The sequence below is a fragment of the Phascolarctos cinereus genome, unplaced genomic scaffold (assembly GCF_003287225.1).
Source record: "Phascolarctos cinereus isolate Bilbo 61053 unplaced genomic scaffold, phaCin_HiC Scaffold_4;HRSCAF=312, whole genome shotgun sequence".
Classification (NCBI taxonomy): Eukaryota; Metazoa; Chordata; class Mammalia; order Diprotodontia; family Phascolarctidae; genus Phascolarctos; species Phascolarctos cinereus.
Window position 1 is genome coordinate 389,948,314 of NW_027555847.1, and position 13,465 is coordinate 389,961,778.

At 42.3% G+C, this 13,465-nt stretch overlaps 1 protein-coding gene across 21 annotated transcripts in view; it reads left to right on the forward strand.

Annotated features, from left to right (window-relative positions):
• Positions 1–13,465, forward strand: part of CELF4 (CUGBP Elav-like family member 4) — a 583,999-nt gene that overhangs the window by 85,351 nt on the left and 485,183 nt on the right. The gene's annotated exons all lie outside the window — the stretch shown is intronic.

Consider the following 13,465-nt stretch of genomic DNA (forward strand, 5'->3'; position numbering starts at 1 on the left):
TAGAATGTCATTCCTTTAACTTAAGGTTTTAACCTCTATTCAGATTCAGGTCCCAATCAGCAACTGTTCTTAGACATTTACCCCTTAGTGTGAACAGAGGATCCAAGAGCAGGTTTTGTCTAAGGAGAGAAAATGAGAGCAGTGCATGACCCAAAAGAGCAGGGATCCACAAAAGGAGACTGACTGCTCTGAAGACAGATTTGAAAAACATGCTAGTTTTGCCATAGGCCATTGCTGGATATCACAACCCTGTGTAGAACTTTGCCAAAGGTTGCGTGCACTTGAACCAGTCTTATTCCAAGAATACTGTCCCTGACTTAATAGGCTTCTGTCACCAGAAAAAAGGACAACATACATCCACTGGTGAGGAAGGTGATTATAAGTCAACTACCACCATCCTCCTTCTCCTCCTCCTTCTCTTCCTCCTGAACACTCCCTGGTCTCCACAGTGTGGGCCTATAGAAAAAGCACCAGACTAAAATTCAGAAAATGTAATCTCTAGTCCTGATTCTGTCCCTGGTATGACCCTGAGGGAGAAAAACCATGGAAACAAGACTGAAACATCCTGACTCTTCATTTGAGAAAGATAAAGGCTGAGAGATGCCAGAAATGAAGTTTTCAAAGGCTCCTGAAAGGAGGATGTGAGGAAGAGAGAAGATGAGATCAAGAGGGCAGGTGAGGAAATACTAAAGTAAGGAAAGGACAAGTGCCTTTCAGAATTCTAAAGAAGACATACAACACTTGAAAACAATCCCTCTGTGTTTCAATTTCTTCATCTATAAAATGTAAATAACAATTAGGAAGGATTATGAGGACTCAATAAAATCATAGGTGGGAGTGTTTTCAAAATGATGAAGTACTTTAAAGGAGGTAAGGAAGTAAAAGGAAATAGATATACACAGAGAACAAGTAGGAAAATGAACAACAAAAATAGCATCTATATAATGCTTTAAGGTTTGCAAAGTGCTTTACAAATAGTATTTCATTTTAATCTCTCAGCAACCCATGTTACAGATGAGGGAACTGAGGCAGAGATTAAATGATTTGTTCAGTTTCACCTAGCTAGTACCAGAGGCTGGATTTGAACTCAGAGATTCCTGACTCCCAATATTTAATTAAGCACTAGACATGTAGCTCAGGCAAGTTAGTGCAAGAGGAATTCAGAGGAGTAAGATTGATGGCACTCACGTTTTGCTCTAAAAGACAGTCAGAATTCGGATATAGGGAGGGAGGGAGGAAGGGAGAACACTCCAGGCAAATCAAAGGGCATCACCAAAGGCACATGCAGGGGACTGTGAGGCAACCAGCACAGCTGGAGCTGAGGGTTCATGAAGGGGAGAAAGGAATGGAGAATCATCAGATTTTTCCTATCAGAAGTCCCTTTTATGTGTCCCCCAGGACCACTCTCTCAGAGGAGAAACTGAACTCAGATTCAAGGAGGCAGGCATTGTAGGAGGCAGTTGGTGCTCACCAAGGAATCAGTGTTGATTTCACACCTTCGCACTGGGCACTGAACATTCACTGAATGGTGATATAAAGATACATACATAACCCACATTCTGTGACCTCAAGAAACGTACAGTCTAGTTGGAGAGGAGCCCATGGAAGGGTAGGCCATTCTCATATATGTAGCAGTCCGGAGCATTTTGTGCTATGGTAAGCATCTGAAGTGCAGACAGGAAGTGCTTCAGAAGCTGGGATAAGAGAGACATCAGTGAGGCTGAGAATTCCTTGAGGAGTCAGGACTGGAAATGGAACCTGGAAGGCTGAAGATGATTCAGATATGGGAAGAGATGTCATGGGGGTAGAGGGATGGCTACAGCCTCAGACCAACGAGTTCTTGACCACTCTCCTTCCAAAAATCTGGGATAGACAATTTTCTCACAACCATTTGGGAAACCAGCGAGAAAAAATATCACACCACTCTCACACACAAAGACTAAGGCTATATTTGCACATGAAAGAATTGTATCTTCCATTGCCTCACCAATTTTGCCTACATTTCCTGAGTGTGTCAGGCAAAAGGGGGAGGTGGAAGGCTGATCTACAGCCCCTAGCCAAGTGTTTCAAAAGCAGCCCACTTTTAGAACATAAAGACAGGAGAAAAGATTCTTCCAGCTTCCTTCTGCATAAAATCATTCCATCTTCTCTTCTTCCTTGTCCCCCCAGTCACTCAGCATAGCACCTCATCCTGTTTCCAGAGATTTGGGGTGTTCACAATCTGTACATATGCAAGCCCTCCCTTGTAAAGCTGGGAAGTTGGTCAAGTTGGTCTGTGGACCCCTCCTACCTGCCTGCCCTTCCAGGTACTCCTCCCATGTACAACCTTGCTCCACCTCCAGCATCCACCTTGCCTTCTCTCCACCCTTATCTCCAGCGTTTGTACTCTCTGGATAACAGCCCATACCCCAGACTAACCCTAGGGGACTGGCAGTAGGGAGAGATGGAGACAGATACCTTTCCCCCAAACTCCATAGAGGGATAAAAATTCTGCCTCTCCAGCACCTCAGCCCCCAGCTGCTTCTCTCCTCTCTCAGGAGGACTGCAGGAGCTGAGGGGCCCCCAGGACACCACCTTGTTGCCAAGGAGACAGCAATTACTCTGGAAGGGTTTTGGGTTTTTTTTTTTTTTGCCTGAGATCTGATGAACTGCCCGCCATTGCCCGCCTCCCAACCTTCCCATCCCCCTCCCCCCAGTCGCTGACTTTGTGTTAAAGGTCACGTTGAGCAGTAAATGTTTGCTTTCTAAAATGACAGATTCCCCCTGTTTGGGGGTAAGCATGGCAAGAGAGAAACCATTTGTCAAAGTATTTATAAAGTGCGTCTAGATCCTGGAGTTGCATTCCCTTTAGGTTAAAAAAAAAGAAGAAAATAATATAAAAACTTCAGAGCCAGGTGGAAAAGAACAATCTAGTTTAGCCTAAGTTGTCTTACAGACCAACTTGTCTTTTTCGTACATGTTATTTCCTTTTTAAATTTAAATTTAATTTTAATTTTTATTGATTTTATTTTTAATTTATTAAATAAAACAAGCATTTCTATAACAGTAGAATAAAAAAAGACAATAAACTATGATCGACTAAATCATTTCAACTATTATAAACACCTAAATGGACTACAAAGGACCTATGAAGGAAAGTGTTGTCTGTATCCAGAGAAAGAACTGATAAACAGAAGTATGTATAGAATGACTCTACATATGTGTGTATACACATATACATATACATATACATATACACACATATTTGTGTCTAATGGTACCCATGGAGGGGTGGGGGAAGGAAAAAAAAGAAGCGTACATTTTTTTTTCTGAGCATTTACTACATACAGGGTCATATGATAAACTGGGGTGGGGGGCATTAACAAGACGAACAAGGCTCCCTGCCCTCAAGGAGTTGACAGTCTAATAAAGGAGACATTGCTCATGACAACAATCAAAAGGGTCTTATAGTAAGTCCCAAAGGAGAGTTAGAGTGCCCTTTAAGTTCAAACAAGGGAAAGCAAGATCAAGGTGAGTTGGAGGCATTCAGGTAAGACTTCTTGGAAGAGGTAGGCTTTAAGCTGGGCCTTGGAGAATAAGAGGGACTTGGATAAGTAAATAAGGGGGAAGTTATTATAGGATGTTGGGGAAAAGATAATAGGAAAAACTCAGATGACTCAAATAACATCTCCAGTGGGATTGCAAAGAAGGTCATATAATGTGAGTTGGTAAGCTCCTTAGAGATGAAATGTGGTAGGTCTTTCTCATTTGACAGATGAGGAAATAGGTCCAGACTAGGAAAGTGATTAACCAAAGGTCACACAGATAAGTCAGTGGCAGAGCTAGGTCTCTTGACTTGCTCCAATTCTAGAATTTTTCTCAGTCCAAATTCTCAACTATTTTCTGTTTATTAGGATTCAATTTGCATAAATATGGGTTTAACAACAATAAGCACTATAACAACAATAGTAGCATTTATATAACACTTTAAGGTTTGCAAAACACTTTGCAAATATTATCTCATTTTATCCTCACAACAACCTGTTGAGTTATTATCTCCATCTTACAGGTGAGGAAACTGAAGAGGACAAGATGTTAAGTGATTTATCCAGGGTCACACAGTTAGTGAGTGAGGTGAAGTGAGATCTGAACTCAGGTCATGGTGTTGGGATCCCAGGCTCCCAGAATTTTAAAGCTGAAGAAGACCATTAACTGTTTCTTTTACACAACACTCATCTTCTGCCCCTGAGATTTTGAATCAGTAGGCCCCCAAATCTGGAAAGCAATCCCACTCAAAGCACAGCTCAGGTGCCACCATTCAGACAAAGCCTTTTTTGATTTCCTAATATCTCAACACAGGCTCAGGAAGGTTTGGGATTCCAACAGCTGGGGACCAGGAAATGTGGGGCTCACAGTGACAGAGCTGCTGATGGGTGATACAAAACAAAGGGCTGTCAAGGACAATGGTGGAGATGGGTTTCTTAGACTCCTCAATGGATGGGCACCACACTACGACCCCCCAGGAAATAAGGCACCCTCTTCCAAACCAGTAACAGTCTGATGAGTTTTTATAGGGTTCTTATCTAACAGGACCAGGCATTGGAGGAGGGAATGGAGGAGCCTGGACCTAGGGAGTGAAGCTGATTCTAGGTGGTTAGGGGAGCGAAGACTTCTAGGGAATTGGAGGTTAGCTGATATTCAAATTCCCCAGTGACCCGAAAAAGGACCATTACTCTGGTCTTCTGGTTTATTTTTGTTTGGTTTTTTGTTTTTTTTTTATTTTGTTTTCTTTTTAGCTTCAGGGACTGCTTTGTTTAGCAAGTCAGGGAGGCTAGCTACTGTGTTCCTCACAGCTTCTTTGTTAGGTGGTTTCTCTCTCTCTCTTTCTCTCTTCTCTCTCCCTCCCTCCCACCTTCCCTCTCTCTCTCCCCCCTCCTCTCTCTTTATTGTTTTTTCTGTGTATAAAACCATCTCTTTTGTTTTTCTGCCTCTTTTTGTCTTTGTCTCTCCACCTCTTTAAATTAATTCGTATAATTGTCTTAGTTCTTTTTATTTACTTATCTGTATACATTTTGTATCTTCCCGCTAGAATGTAAATTTCTTGAGGGCAGAGGTTGTCTCATTTTGGCCTTTGTCTCCCCAGCACTAGCACACAGCTTCCCACATAGTCTGTGCTTAATAAATGTGTGTAGAATTTAATTACAGGTGAGGAAACAGTTTCAGAGAGGATAAGTGCCTTAGCCAGAGTCACACAGGTACTAAGAGGTACAGTCTCTCTTGTTTTCTGGACTTTCCCTCTTGAAGAGCATCTATTATCTCTAATCGGCCATGTGCAGGAAGCAGTGCACATGCCCTACTAAAGGGAATAATTATTGTCTCCTATCAGGCACGATAATGTGAGAAAGAATGACAGCTAGGAAGGATGACAAAGTCACCAGATGAAAAGATGTTGAGTAGTACTGTGCTAGGAGAAGGAAAGAAGGTTTGGGGTTTGGTTTAGGTTTGGGTTTGGGTTTTGGTGGGGGTGGGGAGTTTCATAAATGAATAGGTTTGTAATGGGTGTTCAAAGCCAGCCCTGCACCAATCACTCTCCCACACAAGAACTCTCCCACTTCCTCCTTGCCCTCCCAACCGCTACAGAGAAAGGGCTCAGCTTTAAATCATTCAAAGAGGATAACGGGTCCTCTCAACCCTCCCCTCTAAGGAGACTACCTCTGTCCCCACTACCAGAGTGTCCTCCCCTAACAGGCAAGAGTGTGGGTGCCTATTAAGTCCTGCGCACGCGCACACACACACACACACACACACACACACACACACACACACACACACACACACACACACACGACAGGAACAGCTGGCCCAGGTTCCACGCGGCTGCACCCATGGCATTTGTCAGCCTGGAGGAGGGCCAATCTACCTGGGCGTACCTGGCACCATCCATCAGCGCAGCAGGGAGCAGAAAAATGGGAACCATGCGCCTCCTTCCCCTCCCCCATCCGCGCCACACCCTGAACAGGCCTAAACAGCTGAGCACATGATGGGAGCCACAGCCTGAGTCCAGAACACCTGCCCCAGAACTTCTGTCAGGTAATTAGCAGCAGCAAATGGGTCTCCGAGGAACCAGCCTCCTCTCCCCACCACCACCTCCAGCCAACAAGGAAGTGTTCCCCATCTCCTGATTCTTCCCCATTGAATCCATCCTGCATATCACAAACTGATCTTTTTAATGCTCACCTTGGAGGATCAGAGCCCTAATTAGCACAAATCAAATGAAGCTTTGCTCCAGGGCACTGGCAATGTTGAGCTTGGGGGCAAACCCCACCTCCTCCCCAAGGTGACCGCCATTCCTTTGCCTCACGTTGTGGTCTTCCAAAAGACTTAGAAGGCCATGCAACAAGATCGCCTCTAGTTTCCCACTCCTCCCAGGAACCAATAGTGCTTTGCAACTGAACTTCCTCCTGCTCCTCTTTCTCTTCCTCCTCCTCCTCCTCCTCTTCTTCCTCCTCCTTCTCCTCCCACCCCTTCTCCTTCATTCACCTTCCCCCTTGCCCTCCTCACCCTTCTTCCCTCACCCTCTTCCTTTCCCTCCTCTTTCCTCTCCTCCTTCCCTCCTCCTCCCTCTTCTCCCCTTCCCCCTCCTTTCCCCTTCTCTTCCGCTTCCTCCTTCCTTTCCCCCTCTCAATTATTTTTATTCTAGGTAAAAAAAATTACTAGTTTCAGCTTTGCATAGGATCACAGCTTTTGAGATCGAAGGAGTCTCAGAAGTAATTTATACTAATCCCCCCATTTTACAAATAAAATAGCAGTCACCTAGAGGTTATCAGAAATCACATAGGTAGCAAGGAGCAAATTCAAGTTTCACATCAAGGTCCTTTGACTTCAGACCCCGTTTTCTCTTCATACTCCTCTACTCACAAGCCTTCACTGGCTTCCCATGAGCAGACTGGAGCAGATGTTCTCAAAACACTTTTCCAACTCTAGATCTGATCCTCCTCCCTCCACTCCAATCCAACTGAACCTCACATTGACCCAAGAACTGCTCATACCTGACTTGAAACCTCTGCTCACACCCCATCTCTGCTCAAACCCCATCTCTCCTCCCTACCTATCCAAATCTTATCCAACCTTTAAGGCTCATCTTGAGCCCAGAATGCCTAGAGGTAGCTGGTGACACTGGACCTGGAGTCTGGAAGACCTGAGTTCAAAATCCACATTAGACTTACTAACTGTGTGACCCTAGTCAAGTCAAGTTTCCACCTAGTCTCAATTTCCTCAACTATAAAATGAGGATGATGATAATAGCACCTACCTGGCAGGGTTGTTGTGAAAATCAAATGAGATATTTGCAAAAAGTGTTTAGCACAATACCTGGCACATAGCAAGTACTTTATAAACATTTATTCTCTGTCTCCTTCATCTAACATCCCATCTCCTCCATGCAGCTTTTCCTGAATATTTCATTGCCAAGTGATTTTCCCTTTTCATGAACTCCTTTTTCACTCATAGTCAGAATCCCATAGCTTAGCACATCAATAAGTTACCTTGATTCATATAAATTAATTCATTCATTTATTCAATCAATCTTTATTGAGTGTCTTCTTAGGGAAGCCATTATGCTAGGTAGTATGAGAGACAGGACGATGAATAGACAGTCTGCCTCACTGAGGCTACAATCTATTGAAGGGAGAAGAGGGTGCTGGAGAAGGACTGGGCCGATGATTTCATTAGGTAGAGAACCTCCACACCGGGAGGTTAGATAACTGATTCAAGGCCACCCAAATCGTGAGTATCAGGGACTTGTATGCAGGTCTTCCTCATCTAGAAGCTATATTTTATTCTCATCTTTTTCAGTGGGATTCCAAAAACAGTGTTCCTGGGACAAGTCAATATTCTACTATTATTCTTTTATATTTAATATTCTACAGACTGTTCACAAGTGGATAAAATCACTGCCTTTTTGAAGTTAAATAAAAGCGTTAGCATGTAAGCTCACCCTCTCTAGGCTCACAGAAAACATCCACAGCACAGCTCCAACATTAGACCATACAAGAGATAACATGCACTTCATCCTGTTCACACATGAATTTTTATCTTCCCTGCTAGGTCTCTATATTTTGAAAACTTCCCATTCCATGTAGCTTGGAAATTATGGTGATTTTGTACATCAGCATCTGTTAATAATGCTGACAAGTTTTTATGGATCAATGCCATGTCTGGGCAACCGTGGCAATAGTTTGGTCTGTGATAATGGGCAGATTCCAGGAGAATTTATTGGTTGAGAAGGAGATTTTGAGGGTCGTATTTGTAGTGTGGGGATTTCTCATTTATCAGTCCATGAAAGTTAGCATACTTCTGCTGAATTATTCTAGCCACCAGATCATGTGTGGCTAGGGATTCAATAGGTGTTGAATTTTTATATCCTTCAATGATGTGTTGCAGTTTCTACTGTTTCCATGGATAACCCACCTTAATCCCTAAATCTGGGTCCTGCAATCTCTACTATGGATTGCTTGAGTTGGGGAGTTCTGAGCTATTGTGGGCTAAACTAATCCAGTGACACCACTAAGGCAGCTACAAAGTTAGCACCTGGTAGATTGGGGGGGGGGGAGGGAAAGGAGAGAGAGAATCATCTGGCTACCTAAGAAGGGATAAACAAAACTGCTCAGGCCAGAAATGGAATAGATCAAAGTTTCATGGCATCAGACCCATGAGGGGATTTTGTACTTCCAATCTGGACAAGACAGGGATACCCAGTCTCAGAAACAAAACTCAGTAAAATAACACTTTTCTCATTTCTGCTGACATTTACCTGGTCCGTAATTACCCTCATAAACTCGTCTGTTTCCATGAACAAACACACATTTGTTCAATGTTTTTTGCTGACATGCTATTGACTGAGTTCACATGGATTTCGACCATGCTGGGCCCTTTTATTCCATTCTTGGATCTTACCCATTCACAGACTCTATCCAAAGGTAAATCACTTTCAGTTACTTTCAACAAAGGCAGCGAAGTATACCTGATATCAGCTTTGACGATTAATCACTGATATATGCCTACTTGATCCAAAAGGATTTCTGTAGTTTATGACCTGTTTGTCATGTGACTTTGATGTCTATCAGTCCTCTTTCTCCTTTTTGTCATGGGAGTGTTAATCTTTCTACAACTGCCTTAGGCTGATTGGCACTACGTTTCATTAATGTTGCATGGGCTTCTGTTAAGACTTTGCAAATTTGTCATGGTCCATTTTTCAGTAACAAAAGTATACATTAGAATTGATAATGCATAGATATTAATTGACTTAAATGTACTCTTTATGTTATTATTATTTCATTCTCATCTTCATGTTTGATGAGAGTTCAGTGAAAGAAGACCCTAAGAAATCATTGTCCTACAATTTATGTCTAATGTTTGATGAACATTTGATGAACAGTATCTCAGGTAGAAAAAATTATTATCATTATGGCTATTTGTAATTGAATAAAAGTATTGGGATACAAGCTCCTCTTCTATAGAATCACTGGAAATATCTTTAAGACAACCTCCCTCAACTACAGGAAAATGGAGGTCATTTATATTTCTTCCTATTACAATGTGGTTTGTATTTCTTTTGCCAGGTCTGTATATTCTGAGAATTTTTCATTCCCCATGGCTTAGAGGTTATCAACATGTGGTATGGTGACCTCTATTAAAAATGATATTCTTAAACTTTTGTGGTTCTATGCATTTTAGTTGTTTTTCAGTCATGTCCAACTCTTCATGACCACATTTGGAGTTTTCTTGGCAAAGCTACTGGAATGGTTTGCTATTTCCTTCTCCAGCTCATTTTACTGATGAGGAAACCGAGGCAAACAGGGTTAAGTGACTTGCCCAGAGTCATACAACTAGTAAGTGTCTGAGGCCAGATTTGAATTCAGGAAGATGAGTCTTCCTGACTCTAGGCACAGCACTCTATGCACTATGGCACCACCTATCTTCCCAGGTTCTAAGTTGTATTCAGGAAGTTATGGGCAATAGTTTTCCCTGTGATGATGTTCTGGGTCTAATAATTCTCAATTACTATCTGAATTCTCAAGGATATTTTGAGGTTTGTACATGAGGTACAAGGATTTATAATCTGTTGTTTTATGAAGAATGGCAAGCTTCTAATGTATTATTGTTACCACTTAGTCTTTAGAGGTATTTGGCAAGTGTTATATTTTTGTAGGCACGTCGGTGGTGCAGGTAGGGGTCACAGAGTCAGATGCAACTAAACAACAACAAAAATGTTTTTGCAACCTTGGCTGATATGTTGTGGTTCTCATCATGTGTCATGATCATCATCACCATCATCCTGCTCATCAGTTTTTCACCTGTTTGTATACAGTTCAGATAGAAACAGTCCTGGAAAAGTCACTATCCTGATATTGTTATTTTTCACTGCTCTAGAGACTTTTGCATAAGCAGATACAAAGACTGCTTCTGTAGCTAAATAAAAGTATTGGACACTCATAGCAACAGCCATAGCAACATAGCAATGGACAACTGCCTTGCAGCAGACCTGGATTCAGAACCTTCCCCGGGCACATATGGCTATGTGACCCTGGACAAGTGATTTAACTTCTCAGGACTGCTAGGAGTGTGGCAGAGAAAGCGCTGACCTGCGTTGGTAGAGGGAGTTTCCTTATCAAGGAATTCCTTCTATAAACGAAATCACTAGGCCAGTCTCTATCCCTAATTCTACTAGCACTATTTGTCCTTCATTAAGTGGCTCAGTGGATACAGTGCCAATTCTGGGATCAGGAGGACCTGAGTTCAAATTTTACCTCAGACACTGGCTGTATGACCTTGGGCAAGTCACTTAACTTTGTTTGCCTCAGTTTCCTCATCTGTAAAATGAGGTAGAGAAGGAAATAGCAAACCACTCTAGTAGCTCTGCCCAGAAAACCCTGAATTGGGTCATGAAGAATCAGACACAACTAGTTGACTAAACAACAACTATTTGTAACCCCCGTGACGGTGGAGGAGCTAAGTCTAGAATCCAGGCTTTCTGACCGATTTCCAGTAGAGTTCTTTTACCACCCTACCCTACTCATGCTAAAGAAAGAGCATGCCTCCCTGAAAATAAGAATTTGCTCCCTTCTCAGTCACCAGATATAGGAACAGTCACAATTGTAGCATTTTCTAGTCCAGGACAGCTCACAGATCTCTGGGGTCCTGGCTATCTACCCTGATGTTAGAGAATCATAAATGACTGACTGGTGTGTGGATTCACTGGAGAGAACTTCACTTCGCCTTTCAATGAATAAAACCAGACCCAGCTAATGTTTCTAGTTCTGATGTCAAAGAAACTAAAGAAAAACTTGCCTGTGGGCCCGGAGAGGCCAAAAGGGATTCTGGGCATGAAAACATCCAGCGGGGCTTTTTTTTCCCCCAACTGAATCTGTTTTAGTCCCTCTTTCTTCTTAGCTGTCCAGCACTGTGACTGTCACTGGTGCTCCAAACAAAAGCTTTCTCTGCCCCAGAACAACAAAATGTTCCTTAACAGGTAGGCTTCTTACTGAGTTATCTTAAGCCAGATCTTGAATCAGTAACTATGCCACTGACCTCATTTTGAAAATGCATTCATTCAACAAGCATTTATCATGCATCTGCTAAGAGTCAGGCTCTGTGCTAGGTGCTAAGGATACCAAGTCCCTAACTACAAGCACCATTGCTGCCACCACCCAGCATTTATACAGAAGAATAAATATAAAATATGCACAACATAGGAGCAAAATGATTTTTTTTGCAAGGAAGGACACTAGCAACTGGGAGTTGAGGATAGCTTTCCCATAGAAGATGATGTTTTAGCTGAGCTTTGAAAGAAGCCAGGGAATCTAGGAGGAAGGAAGGAGGAGAGAGCGCTTTCCAAGCCTGGTTAATGTCAGGTTTAATGGAAGACTTTGGATGAAATGACTTGACAGGGGGTCATAGTTAATATTACCCAGAGGGTCAAGGAATCTCTAAAACATTTGAAGACCCTGGAAAGCTGGACTTTTTTTAAGAATCCATCTCTTTCTGGATCGTAAGGAAGCCCCTAAGTTTTAGAAGCCCCTAAAAATGAGGTTGAGAGGAGCAGCTGAGTTCTCAAAGTGAAAAGATATCCTTAAAAATAATAGCTAGCATTTATATAGTGCTTTAAGGTATGCAATGCTTTTTACAAATATTATTTCATCTTATCCTTACAATAATCCTGAGAGGTAGGTATTTTCATTAATCCTAGAAGGTGGGTGTTATTATGATTATTCCCATTTCTCAGATAAAGAAACTAAGGCTGACGAGATGGCCAGCGTTGGTAAGTGACTGTTTCTTAAGTGATTTGTCCAGGGAAATACAGCTATTGTCTGAGGTAGCATTTGAGCTCATGTCTTCCTGATTGCAAGTCCTATCCACTATCACTGCACCACCTAGCTACCTCACAGGTAGCACTGGGAGACTATTCTCTCTCCTTTTCTTTGATAGTTACTTTATTGTTTTTAAAATAATTGTTTCATTAGTCCCTTTATTTTTCCTCACATTGCTGTCACCTGTCCACCCTAAAATTCTCCTTCCTAACAAAGTAGTATAGCTAAGCAACACATTGACCATATCTTGACAAGGTATGCCTCATTTCTCACCTGTAGTCCACCACCCTCTGCAGAGAAGAGGAAGCATGCTTCCCCACCAAATCTATGAAGATTGGCCCCTGCATTGACCAGAATTACAATGCCTTCTTACTTTACGTTATTGAATACCTTTTTCCCTTAAAGAGCTTAATCCATCATCACTTGAATTTAGGACTTAGAACTAGAAGGCACCTTAGAGATTATCTATTCTTAACCCTTCACTTTCCAGAAGAGGAAACTAAAAAGCAGGAAGGGAAAGCACTTGCCTGGGGTCTCTTAGGTAGAAAGTCATAGCACTGGGAAGTTATTTTGCCTCTAAATCTAGTACTTTAGCATCTATAGCAAATTTGGTGAGATAACAGGGACACATGGCAACAGGAGCCATGTTTGCTTCTGTATTTGCTTTATGTCCCCTGTGACAGTGTGAGAAACTTGAAGCCATGGACTGAGGCCTTTCTCACTACTATTTTCCCCTTACCCCCACCCCAACTCCTACATATTATATTAATTTATCAGCATATATTAAGTACCCATTATGTGCCAGGCTCTGTCAGGTGCTAGGGATGTAAAGACAAAAATGAGACAGTTCCTGTTCTCAACAAAGCATAAGCAAAATAAATACAAGGTAATTTCAGGCAGGGTGGTACTAGTACCCTGGGGAGATGGGGTTAGAGGGGAGATCAAAAAAAGCTTCATGTAGAAGCTGACACCCATGCTGAGTCCTGAAGAAAGCTAGGGATGCCTAGAGGTAGAGCTGAGGAAGTGCATTCCAGGCATGGGTAACAGGCCTACAAAGGCACGTAGGACCGATTGGGCTGAACCATGATATATGAAAGTGAATAATGTATATGGACTCA